The sequence below is a fragment of the Canis lupus genome, chromosome 28 (genome assembly GCF_003254725.2).
Source record: "Canis lupus dingo isolate Sandy chromosome 28, ASM325472v2, whole genome shotgun sequence".
Taxonomy (NCBI): domain Eukaryota; kingdom Metazoa; phylum Chordata; class Mammalia; order Carnivora; family Canidae; genus Canis; species Canis lupus.
Genome location: NC_064270.1, coordinates 27,016,841 through 27,029,952, shown reverse-complemented (window position 1 = coordinate 27,029,952; position 13,112 = coordinate 27,016,841). Strand labels below are relative to the sequence as shown.

At 43.0% G+C, this 13,112-nt stretch overlaps 1 protein-coding gene across 3 annotated transcripts in view; it reads left to right on the top strand.

Moving 5' to 3' along the window:
- GFRA1 (GDNF family receptor alpha 1) overlaps positions 1-13,112 on the top strand; it is a 203,016-nt gene that overhangs the window by 63,293 nt on the left and 126,611 nt on the right. The gene's annotated exons all lie outside the window — the stretch shown is intronic.

The window sequence follows — 13,112 nt, the reverse complement described above, 5'->3', positions numbered from 1 at the left end:
TCCCAGACACACATTAAAGGGATGCCGCCTCTCTCTCTCTCTCTCTCTTTTTTTAAATCACAGTCTGGAACCACTGGGTACGATCGGCAGGGCATAACTGTATTCGCGAGCTGGGAAATACGTTTGTGGCACACGTTTGCTGTGTCTTTCATGAATCCAAGGCTGGCTTAGAATAAAAGACACCGGTTTAAAAATATATCTAGGCATCCCATAAATAGCTTCTGAATAATCTTACAGGCTTGATATTTTCACAACGATTATTTCAGCCCAAACATGCAGTGTGTGTTATGGAGAATGTCTGCTTGCTCTGATAGAAGCGCAGTTGTGGGTAACAATGAGGGGACTGTTGTGTTTGTCTTTTAAGAGTCTGGAGTCATAGACCTACTTTTATAAATAATTCATAAATCCCAACAAGCTATAAGTAATAAGTTCCATTTGGCTAGAGACTAAGAGATGAGCAAAATTGAAAAGGTGCCGTGACTGTTGATGTAGTGAAAGCCCTGCTGCCAGGGCCCCTTGCTGCAGTGTGTTTTCTTCCTTGACAAATTGGGGGTTCATGGAGATGCTCTGGGAGGAAAAGAGGCTTTTTTTTTTTTTTTTTTTTTTTTGCATGAGCTAGAATACGAGTGCCACCCAGCTCTGAATTACATTCTCTTTTTGTGACACAAAACACGCTTGAGTTTGGGAAGTCTTCCTGGAGCATGAGTGCTGAAGCACTGGGAGAATGGGGAGAGAAAAGGCTTGTAGCAGAACTGGCTTTTCTCCCAACAACCGGGAGCATTCACCGTTGTCATGGTTGGTATAAAAAAAAAATGGCTTATTAGGCTACCTATGTCAAGTTTGCCTCCTTTTATTATCAGTCATGCCACTTGATTGATAGGGTTTACCTGTCAGATGCAATGATATGCAGAGCAGAAGTTATAATCATCTGCAAATCACTGGCTATCAGGACTTGATAGCATCTTCCAGAGACGGAAGCTGCTAGCTGCCCGTTGCCCCGTGTAAGATATTAGTGGGATTTCAAATGAAGAGAACTGAACTTGTTTTTGTGAATTATTTACGTGGCTCTGGCCTTCTAGGACCATTTCATACGGAGGCACATTCTCTGAAACAGTAGCAGGGAACCCATCAGCTCGTGCCCCCTCCTTCCCTTTGCTTCTGGTCATTCTGCCAAGGAAATTAATGCTCGGTAACACGCGACAGTTTAAATGTGTTGGTGATGGTCACATCAGACGAAGACAAAAGGTTCTGCGTCTTACAGATAGTCTAAAACGTGACTTCACAATGTCTTCTGTGGTTGAAAAAACTCTGTTCCAGAATTGTGCCATTAATTCAAAACACGGGAGCCACAGGGTGCTAGAAAGAAACAACCAGAAAACGCCGTGGCATTCCACTGGGTGGAAACCGAGGCCCATCTACACACACCTTGGGAACTCTGAGCGGCTTTGACCTCCTGACCCTGCCATGGGCATCCAGGCCCAGGCGCCTTTGGCTTGCCCTAGGAGGAGCCAGGAGCAGTTGCAGGAGATGCTGCTTGGAGGGTGTGTGCTTCTGGCAGGGAGAGTGAGGCCCATGTGCCCGAGGAGTGCCTGTGTGTTTGGGCTGCTGTGCACCCTGGCAGGCAGAAGAGAGAGGTAGCCTGGCAAGCTGACAACATCAGACGTTCTCAGAGGAAACCGAAGTTATTTCCCCTGGATTGCGTTATCTTTTATTTCACTACAGATCAATCTTGTTAGAGGAGGTGACAGCGCGGCAGCTACTGTGGAGCCTTTCTTCCCTGTGTCCGTGGTGTGTGCATGTGGGGACGTGTTTCTGCCCTGCTCCTCTGCCATTTTATAGCTTGTTTCATTTCTTTCATCTGTAAAGGCCACTTGCTGTGGTTAGACCACAGGACATGAGGACCGTCAAGGACCAGTGGGCCCGCAGCTGGGCCTTCTGTGTATATGAGTTCCAGGGCCGTGGGGCCACGTTTTCAAGGAGCCTTAATTGACACACGTTCTCTGTTGTCCACAGAGCTCATGCACCATTGGATGGCTCTCAGAAATGCCGACGAGCCATAGAGCTGCTCTTCACAACATCAAATGCAGTTGAAAACGCTGTATCTGCACACGTGTTTTGAATCTCGAGTTTTAGAGCACTTTTATATCAATCGTTTAATAATGAAGTCAGGACCACACACACACACACACACACACACACACACACACATACACACACACGCCTCATTTGAAGTTACTGAAGCACCTTTTGAATACTCATCCATGGGCTCAACCTTGATTCTGAAATCGAACAGAAACCGAGTGAGTGGCTTGGAAATCAGAGCGATGCCACTCAGCAGGGTGTTTGAAAGTGTAAGTGGGCAAAGTATAAAGACTTCACCATTGAGTTAATTCTGTGCTCCGTGCTGTGAACTGAAGTCCCTGATAGACTCCGAGCCCGAAGAGGCATAGCCTTTCCTTCTGCACAGCTCTCGCCTGGAGCTGGGGTCTTGCTATTAAAGAGATTTTTCTTTCAGCTCAAGTAATACCTCTCAGACACAGTGCACTGGTTTATTTTGCAACCGGTAAATATGTGCCAGGCACTTCCTAGACCTTGAGGATGAGGGGATGGACAGGACAGCAGGGGCTCTGTGCTGCTCATGGAAATTACTGTCTAGCTTGGGGGACCCTGGTGCCAAGCATGCCACAAAACAAACAAGGTGAATTCTGAGGGATACAAGCAGTGAAGACAATGTCACAGGATGATGTGTTCATGGCTAGGAGGGCCATTTTAATGGGATGGTGAGAGAATGCCAAGAAGGACCAGCTATTGGAGGATGTAGAGGAACCCCACTAGGCAGGAACACCCCAATATTCCAGAATCAGAAGGAGGCTGGTGTGGCAGGAGCTCGCAAGGGAGGGAGAGCATTGTGTGAAATGAGGAAATGAGAAGAGGGTAGGAGTGTACACTGGAGATTGGAGGAAAGAAGTCAGCAGTGGGTTTTAAGCAAAAGAGTGCTGTGGTTGATTTATATGAAATATTTATATGAAATATTGCCACACTGGCTGCCACAAAAATGCATAAAAAGTGTGTGAGAAGTTAAAATCAGGACCAGGGCTGAGTGCTGAGTTGGCTCAGGCCGAGCTGATATGGGGACCTGCCCACAGACCCTAAGCACTCCCCTCCGAGGGTCTCTGCAGCCCCATTCCTGGCCAGCTTGCCTCCACTAAGTGTCCCACTTTCTGCTCACTTTACCTGTGGGGAGGATTGTGCCCAGAACTTACACCTCCTCTCCTTAAGGCTGGCAAGTTGTGCACATCAAGGGCATCATTAAAATACCCCTATACTTATCTTTAGATTTTAAAGAGCTACTTTTCTCCAATATACATATATATGTGTATCATACATTATTATATATTAATATATACATTACATGCTCAGGAGACCTCAGTTTGGCTCCCAGCAAGGTTGCCTTTTGGGGGGCTAATGGGCTAGTTGCTTTGCCCTGTAGCTTCAGTTTTCCTATCTGTAAAATGAGAGAATTGGGGAGATTTGTGACCCAACTTGGCTTCCTGCTAATGCTTTATCTTGATAAGTTGTAATTGTATTTGAGTCCAGAAATATCCCATACTACAGGTTATGACTGTTCTCTAAAGAACTTGGGTGAAAGCAGAGGCTTCCCTAGTGGCTGGGAATTATGGTTAAAAGATTATGGTTTTGGAAGTCTAACCTACTCATAAGCCCATTTTGAAGCATCAACTCTGGAATTCACAATGGATGGCATTGCTTTTACTAATTTGAAGAGAACAATAAATCATAGTTTGGTTTCTGGCAGCCTGGCCAAGCCTAGTAATCGTTGGGGTGGACTTGTGGAAGCAGGGACCACTGCCATTTATAATGTGTTTGACTTGAGCTCTTTAGCATATTTCAAACTCTTGGTCAAACTGCTGAGGCTGGATCTCAGGTTTTCCCCAACCACTTCAGAAAATCCCATCTATTATAAAGCTCTGACCCTTTAGCCATGAATTATGGTTCCCTTGGTAATGTTATACAATATGAAATATTGTTTTCTTTATGAGTATGGGATTTGGGTGAATAAATTAAATCTATTGTTACCATTTCCAGCTAAAAATTCCAAGTTGTCGTGAGTTGTTAACGAGTAAATGAGAAAAATGCGTTAACATTTTTATGATGGAAAGTGATTGGTTCCCTGATCACACTTCCCATATGCTAATATTGATTATGTATGTATATTATTCCCCATCCTGTCCAGAATCAGTAGGATATTCTGAGCTATGTAGGAAATGCATCCATCTTACCAGCACAAACTGAGCAAAGTTACCATTTAATTTTACATAGATTCACTTTGTGTGAGTGTGTGTGTGTGGTGTATGAGGAAAAGGATAACCATATTTAAATAATTGCATTTTCTGAGATGCTTTATCACATTCTGTGTGGGCTGTGTTGAGAGGCCTGTTCACTGCCAGGTGACCTTGAAAGAGGTTTGTCTTTGTAGCTGATTCATCTTGTGCCCATTTCAATCCCAGGGTATAAGTTTGGGGTGAGGTTTTCGAAGCCTCTCCTCCCAGTAACTTGTGTTTCAAAATTGCCAGATCAGTAACGGGAAACTTTTAGGTTCTTCTGTTGAAATGGTTACTGATAAGTTTAAATTTTTGTTTTATTGATGAGGGTAATAGTAATAATGAGGGTAATAGTAATAATGATGAGGGTCATAGTAGTAATAATTATGCCACGTTTGTGTACCTCCTGTATTCCAGGCATTGGAACAGGTACTTCGCATACATTTTCTCATAGAATCTCCCTCCCAATTTTATAAAATAGGTATAAAAATCCCGCTTTACAGAGGGGAAAACTGAGGCATAGAGGGGAATCGACCTTGTGGCAGTTATATAACTAGTGAGTGGTAGAGCCTTTTTTTTTTTTTTTTTATGGAGAAGTTTTATTCTCACAACAGTTTTGGGTTTTCAGAAACATGGTACAGAGAACTCCCATATACCCCATACTCTGTTTCTTCTATTTTTAATTTCTTACATTAGTATGGTACATTTGTTACAATTAATGACCCAATATTGATCCATTATTATTCACTGAACTCCACAAATTCCCTTAGTTTTTGCCTGATGTCCTTTTTCTATTCTGGGATCCCATCCAGGAGACCACATTATATTTGGTTGTCATGTCTCCTTAGTCTCATCTTGGCTGTGACAGTTTCTAAGACTTCTCTTGTTTCTGATGACCTTGACAGCTTTGAGGAGTACTGGTATTTTGAGGAATATGTTGTAGGATGCCCCTCTCTTGGAATGTGTCTGATGTTTTTTCATGATTATAGTGAGGTTATGGATTTTGGGAAGATTGCAGAGGTAAAGTGCTGTTTTGCATCATGTCATATAAAAGGCCCCTACTATCAACATGATCTATGACTATTGATGTTAATCTTTATCACTTGGCTGAAGTAGTGTTTGTCAAGTTTCTCCACTGTGAGGTTACTTTCCCTCCTCCTTTCCATAGTGTACTCTGGAAGGAAATCTATGCATAACCCACTATTAAGGAGTGAGGAATTAGGCTCCATATCATTGAGGGGAGAGTAGCTACATAAATTATTCTTTTGCATGGGAGATTTGGCTCTTAGCCCTTATTTATTAATTTATTCAATCACTTATTTAGATCGATATGGAGTCATGCGTATATATTTTCTACCTGGAGTTATAGTGCAGTACAACTTTATTTAATTTCTTGATCTGGCCACTGGGAGCTTTTTCCTTTAGCTTGTTGTGCCCCTTTGACGTATCCCTGTCAGTTTTTGGTTGAGCATTTGTACCATATTTTCTGATACTATAAGATGCACCAGGCTCATCTTGTCTCATTCTTGTCCTAGATTCAGCCATTTCTTTAAGGAGATGGAGAATGCTATTAGAAACCAAGATCTGGGAGCTAGGTGTGCTCATTGCTACCGGGGTGTCATTTCTTTTAAGACCTCTCAGCTGACAGAGCAAAGAAATAGAAGTGTGCATACTCACCCACATATATATGTATATTTATTTCTATGTGTAACTAGATATATCTGTGTTAAGCCTGAATTCTTGCTAAGATTTCTAACTCTAGCCTATTACCACATGAATCATCCTGGCTTCCTCCCTTTATCTGTACATTCTTGCTCCCAAGGTGAGACACCTGAGCCAAGATTTTGAACTCAGGTAGTTTGACTTCTGGCCCTGCAATATGCTGTCCTGATTTTTCACAGTAACATGCTGTCCACAGGCTTTTAAATACCTCTTGGAGGGACACAATCACAAATCCTTGACCTTTCTCAAGGCCCAACATCATGTCCCAGTTGCAGAGAGGTGAGATTATTGAGTACATATCTTAGGCTGGGCTGCTATAACAAAATACTATAAACTGTGGGGGCTCAGCAACAAACATTATTTTTCATGGTTCTGGAGGCAGCAAGTCCTAGATCAAGATGCTGGCAGATTCTGTGTCTGCTGAGAACCCACTAACTGGTTCATAGATGGCCTTCATCTTGTTGTGTCATCACATGGTAGAAGCAGGGAAAGAGATCTCAGGGGTCCCTTTAATAAGGGTACTAATCTCATTCATGAGGGCCCTATTGTCATGATCTAACCATCTCCCAAAGGTCCCACCTCCTAATACCATCACACTGGGATCAGGATTTCAACATACGAATTTGGGAAGGCGACGCAAGCATTCAGTCCATCACAGTGCCTCTCTGCTTCCACACCAGACCCAGGCTTGCTGTCATGACTTCTCAGCTAGTTCTAGCTCTGCAAGCTTCTAAGTGGGTTCGTCTTTTCTAGAGCGGAGGCTGATTGAATAGTGCCTTGTTTCTGAGGTAAGACATTTGCACTTTCTCCCATAGTCTGGGCAGGCCAGGGATGAAACAACTTGTCTGTTTATAATATTCCATCCGTTGAGTACTTAAACTCTCCTGCACCTTCCTTAGATTGATGGCTGCTTATTGGAGTCCTTTAAATTGCTGAGTGTATCTTGGGGACAGATTTGAGGCTGTGTTTTCTGCTTAGGCAGGAGGGTGCTTGAGAGGTTGAGCCTGTTTATATGTTTGGGCTGCACCCATCTGTCAGTGTCCCCCAGCTGCCTCTCTCTGGTGCCTACCCAATCTGCAAGATGCCTGGGCTAGTGCACTATCCACCCCCCGGCCCCCGCCCCAGGCAGAGGAAATGTTCTAACTCAGAGGCTTGCCCATGACAGCTACCTTTAGCAGCCACTGATAGGGGCGCCTGTGGAGACAGCTGGTGACCATTTGCGAATGCCTTCTGTACCTCTGGTGCATCTGGTCCCCTCTAGCCCAGCGGTCAGGGAGTGGAGTCTTTTGAACCCCATGATGTCAGGGAGCTTCATTCCAGTTGTTTTTGGAATATGGCTTGCCAAAAGCCATGGAACATACAAACAATTGTTGACTTATTCATATATTTTGTTCACAGACGAAGCAATCTTTTGGGAATCAGTTTGTGAGCTGATAGAAATATGCTGAAACATGATATTTTAGATAGCTTGAGCAATGATTTTAAAATCTAGGCAGCAAAGGCAAAACTTGTTTTAGGAAGCTGAAGGAAACCATTGTAGCTTTTTGAGCAGTTCTCTACCATGTACTGGGCACATGATATAACTATTGATGCTGTGTGTGGGGCAGCAGGGGATAAAGTTGGCCTCTCCTTACTTTAGCTTATGCCAGGCACATACATGAACTCATTTCTTCCCCAGAATTAACCCTAAAAGTTCACACACTCCTTTATGACCATTTTAACCCCATTTTTCAGATGCTAAAATAGATTCAAAAAGCTTCAGTAATTTTACCTTGTAGAAGGTCTCCCAGCTAGAGAAGGATTGAATCTGAGTTTAGACACAGGCAGTTAGACTTGGTCTGAATTCTCAATGACCACATCATACATCCTGGAGGGACCAGGAGACTATGTTGGGCTTGCCAGTAGATCAGGATAGACGGTGCCATTATCATATGAGAGGTCCCAACCAAACCCCAGAGAAGTGAAAGAGTGTGTCCCACTAGAAGACTCATGTACTCCAGTCTTCATAGCAGCTTTATTAATTTAGCCAAATAGTGCAGAGAGCCCAGGTGCCTATGAATAAGAGAAAGGACAGTTAGTGTACCCACAGAATAGAATGCCACTCAAAAATAGAAAAAATAGGAATGCAGAATGTTGATGCACACAATGTGGATGAATCTCAGAAATGTTGGGCTGAGTCAAAGAAGCCTTTCACAAAAGAGAATGCTGTATGTATGAGTCCATTTACATGAAATTCTTAAAACTAATCTGTAATGGACAAAATTCAGAACATTGGTTGCCTCTGGGGCAATGGGAGTGAAGAGGCAGGAGGGGGCTCCCTGAGCTATGGAAAGACTCTCTCTTGATGGGAGTTGGGCCTTCGCAGAGGTGTGCATTTGCCAAAACTCATAGCATGTTCGCATAAGGCTTGTGCATTATGTGTTTGTCAATTTTACCCTAAAAAGAAAAACTTGAAAACAAATATTAAACACCAGTTAATGATGTGCACAAGGAAGTATTCAGAGGCAAGTGCACTATGTCTCCAATTTATTCTGAAATGCTTCTAAAAAACCAAAAAGATGTATTGATGGGTGGATAGAGGGACAGATAGATGGGTAAATCTGTGATAAAGCCAGTAGGGAACAATGTTAATCATTCATGTCAGTGGCAGGTATATGGGTTTTCACTGTAAATTCTTTCAACTCTGTTGTGTGTTTGAGAATTTCATAATAAAACATTGAGAGAGAAAAAAAAGGGACCCCATTTGGGATCCTTCCTATAAATAGAGAACATGTGGCTTCATCAGTCACAAATGCAGCAGCCAGTCAGGGGTTGGACCACCCCAGAAGGGAAGACAGGGCCTGGGGTCCAGCCTCAAGTGAGAGATGGGTAGAGAACAGCCTCCAAATACTCTCCTGGTTTCCTAGGGCTGCTCTGGCAAATCGCTACAAACTTGGTGGCTTAAAACAATAGAAATTTGTTCTGTCATGGTTTTAGAGGCTAGGAGTCTGAAGTCAAGATATCAGCAGGGCCATTGTCTCTCTGAAGGTTGCAAAGAAGGATCCTTCCTTACTTCTTCCAACTTCTGGAGGCCCCAGCAATCCTGGGCTTTCTCCCTCTTAGCTCTTTTGCTGTAATTTCTCCCTTCCAGGTCACATGGCTTCTTCTCTCTGTGTCCTCTCCTCATCTTATGAGGACACCAGCCATTGGATTTAGGGCCTACCCTAATCCAATATGATCTCACCTTATTTTGATGACGTCAGCAAAGACCCTAATTCCAAAGAAGTTCACATGATAAAATTCAGGGTAGACATGCATGTGGCAGGACACGATTCAGTCATGATGGATGACCAAACAACCACTTGGGGTGACAACTTTAATGGGGCAGGGAAGGGAGTCAGAGGTGGGAAGAGGCGAGGAAATCCCAAAGGGAATGGAGAAGGAAACCAGATTAACTTTGGCAAGATAAAGAAACAGATCTCAGGAGAGAGGGAGGAAAGTCAGGCAAGTAGGCTTTCCAGGAAAAAGCCAGGCCTCACCATAGGCCTCTCTATCTATTTATCTCCTGAATATCATAAAGAATTAAAATGTAAATCTCAGAAATTAAATCCGTGGGCACAGTGTAAACAGAGGACGCTTTTGCAGAACAGACAAAGCTGTTCTTTTTCCTTGTTAAACAGCCATGGTGGGAGACCACGACTGTATGCACAGGTTTTATTTGAGATGGATTACGGTTCATGATGAGCGAATCTCCGAGGGATTGGAGGTACTGTTCTCATAAGCCTGCAAAAGTTCAGCTCCTTATCTAAGGCTTATCCAAACCTGACGAAACCTTTTAGGCCCGTGTGGAGGTTAGGGACCTCCAGCAGCTGAAAGTTAATATCCTGCATCAGGAAATCACCTGCATTGTGAGGGGGGAGTAAGAGAGAGGCCTATAAATTAATGTCCTCTTGGAATAGAGGCCTGCTGTGGTTTGGGGCCACCTGAGCTTGGACCACCCACTCTCTTTGGTGGGAGGATTACAAACTCAGCCCTTGAGATTTCTGGAGAAGGAGGTGATGCATATTAGTTCTTGAGATCCTTTACAACATTCAGTTCTCATGTCAACTCTTGTGATGTGGTTCCAGCACCCCTCTCGGCTTCACTCTTTCTAATATTCCTCCCCCTCAACCCCCCCCCCCCCGCCTTGCTCAGTCACCTCCTCAGGTCTCTGTCCAGGTGCTTGGGCCCATTATCTGATTTCAGTCCTGCCTTGGTGCCCCAGAACATTCCTCCTATAGGTGATACTCTGCTAGCCAGTCACCTCTCAGAGATGACTTCCTGGCCACCCTTGCAGAATATTATTTACCCCCAGACCCCCCCCCCCCCATTTCTTCATTTCTTTATAGCATTTGTACGAAATGGTTAGTGGGTTGAATAATGTGCCCTTGAAATTCGTGTCTGCTTGGAACTGCAGAATGTGACCTCATTTGGAAACAGGGTTAGTTAAGGACCTTGAGATGAAATTGTTCTGGATTTTGGGTGGGTTCTACTTGTCCTTATAAGAAGAAGACAGGACATAGAGAGAAGGGCACATAAAGCCAGAAGCAGCAGTTGGAACATTCCTGGCACAAGCCAAGGAATGCCTGGAGCCACCATTCAGATTCACTGGAAGAGCCAAGGAAGGATCCTTCCCTAGAACCCTCAGAGGGAACACGGGCCTACTGACACCTTAATTTTGGCCTTCTGGCCTCCAGAATGGTGAGAAAATACATTTTTGTTATTCTAAGTCACTAAATTTGTGGTAATTTGATGCAGTGGCCCTAGCAAATGAATACAGCACTCAATACTGTTTGAAATTACTTTGTTCTTTTTTTTTTTTTTTCCTCTTCCTTCTTACTGATCTCTTGCCTGTTTCTCTAGCTAGAATATAAAGTATGGGAGAGCAAGGGCTTTGCTGTGTTATTCAACCCTACATCCCTATGTCAAGCATAGTGCCAGGCACATCGTTAAGTCATCAGTTAGTATTAAATTGATGAACCCTGTGAGATCAAATTTGTTGTATCCATCTCTGGTTGATGAAATTGATATCCAGAGAGATTTATTAACTTGCCCCAAATCACACATTTGGAAGAGTCAGGATTCAAATGCAGGCTCTCTGTCCTCTAGGCTGGGTTTACTTTAACATATCACAGAAGCTTTGTTATTCTAAAAAGATTATCCTTGGTATCTTTGCAATTTATTTTGAAATGCATTAAAAAAATATAGTTTAAACCTTACAAAAGTGGAGCTGGAACTTTTCCCAAAAGGCTTTGGGTATTAGCCTGCTCTGGAGTGGAAGGAAACCCATGGGGGTACAGAAATGTGCAGCTTGCTTGGATAGCCACAGAGCGAAGATTAGAATCTCCTGGGGCCTGACAGTGAGGGAGCTGATGGATGTATAGTGGATGGATGTACAGGGTGGATGTACCCTGACCAGGGAAGGGATGGCGCTCAAATGAATTGTGACTCTGACAGGTGCTGCATCTTTCTTCTCTGCTTTCCCAAACCTAGATTTGTTGTTTTTGTTATTTTTCCCCCCTGGTCACTCTAGCACATCTCGATCACCCATTAAATTTTATCTGGGACCTGCAATTTGGCTTTGGGCTGGATCGTCTTGTGGGTTTGGGTCCTGACACATCCCTTGCTGCACACCCTTTACTCTGTCCCCTGGTTCTCAGCTTCGACAAGTTTTCCCTTTAGGTCGTGTGGACCTGTTTTGTACCTGCTTCCTTATTAGTCTTCACTGGTGCCATCCACCAGCTTTACTCTCTGACACACACACATATGCACACACATTCGATTGTAACTTGGTTTTTCTTTTTTTGTGTGTGTAAATAATGTACATACTGTCAATTTTTTATTAAAAGAAATGTGCTTTGATGTGCTAGCATAACTGCTCTAGCTTCCTGTACCATAGTTCTATGTGGTTCAGATTTAGTACCTATGAACAGATGTACAAGACATTTATTACATTTTTTACCAAAGGGAGTTATTGTTGTCCTTGCTCCAACTTTTTCTTTTCTTTTCTTTTTTGCAAATAAATAAAGCTGACTTCTTACTTAAGGAAAAAAGAAGGTGGTATAGAGTATAAGTCTTCTAATATCCTCTCTTAGTACATGTGTTCATTACATGAGGGTGAATCTGGCTTTCAGAAAAAGCTAAAGGTCATTCAGAGTCCCTTTGGCTAAATAAAGCAAGCAAATCATCAGGTGTGGCACTGCTAGTCTGGGTTGGAAATAGGATGTGGTGTTAGGGTTAGCAGGATGGCTTTCCTTCTCCCCCTACCAGACTACAAGCTTCTTGTAGGCAGGACACATGTTAGTTATCTTTAATCACTAGCACCTGGAACATAGTAGGTATTTAATAGATGTTTGAATTTGTGGATGGATGGATGACTTACAGCCTTGTGAAGGCAATTCTGAAAAAGGCAATTCTGAAAAAGGAATTGATATAGAATTTAGAAAAATCATTACATATGTGGCCACTATGAAGGTATATGTCAGCTTTCTGTTATGTTAAAGGAGGCCCCTGGCTATAAAGTCACAGTTTATCTGTTTGAGTGGGTCAATAATATATTAAATAGTCTTTTCTTAGTTTTTTTCCATAGCCACTAACTTGTGGTTGCTCTAATATCTGAAAAAAAAGTGTAGATATAAAGTAGAAAATTGTCATAGTGGACTAGCATTCAGAGGGCAGGGGAACTTTTTGGGCACCATACCTAACTACTATGTGATATTGGGAAAGTCAGTTTTATTGCTTGAATTTTCTCATCTGTACGGTGAGGGGGTTTGACATCATCTTGAGGACTCATCCTGTCCAGTCTATTATTCTGTGAAATGGTGAATTCCAATCACTTCTACTTTGGTAGTCAAAACTGCTTTACCTTTGTCTTTCCCCCAACTTTTATCTTTCCCTCTTGAAATTAAAGTTTAAGCCTCTCCTTGATCACTACCTCCCCTGTGACATAGCCGAGAATGGCACATATGTTGACACACAGTCTGGACGAAGTGTTAGTCACTCAGAGACTAACTTGGTTTTTGGAGCAGCTCA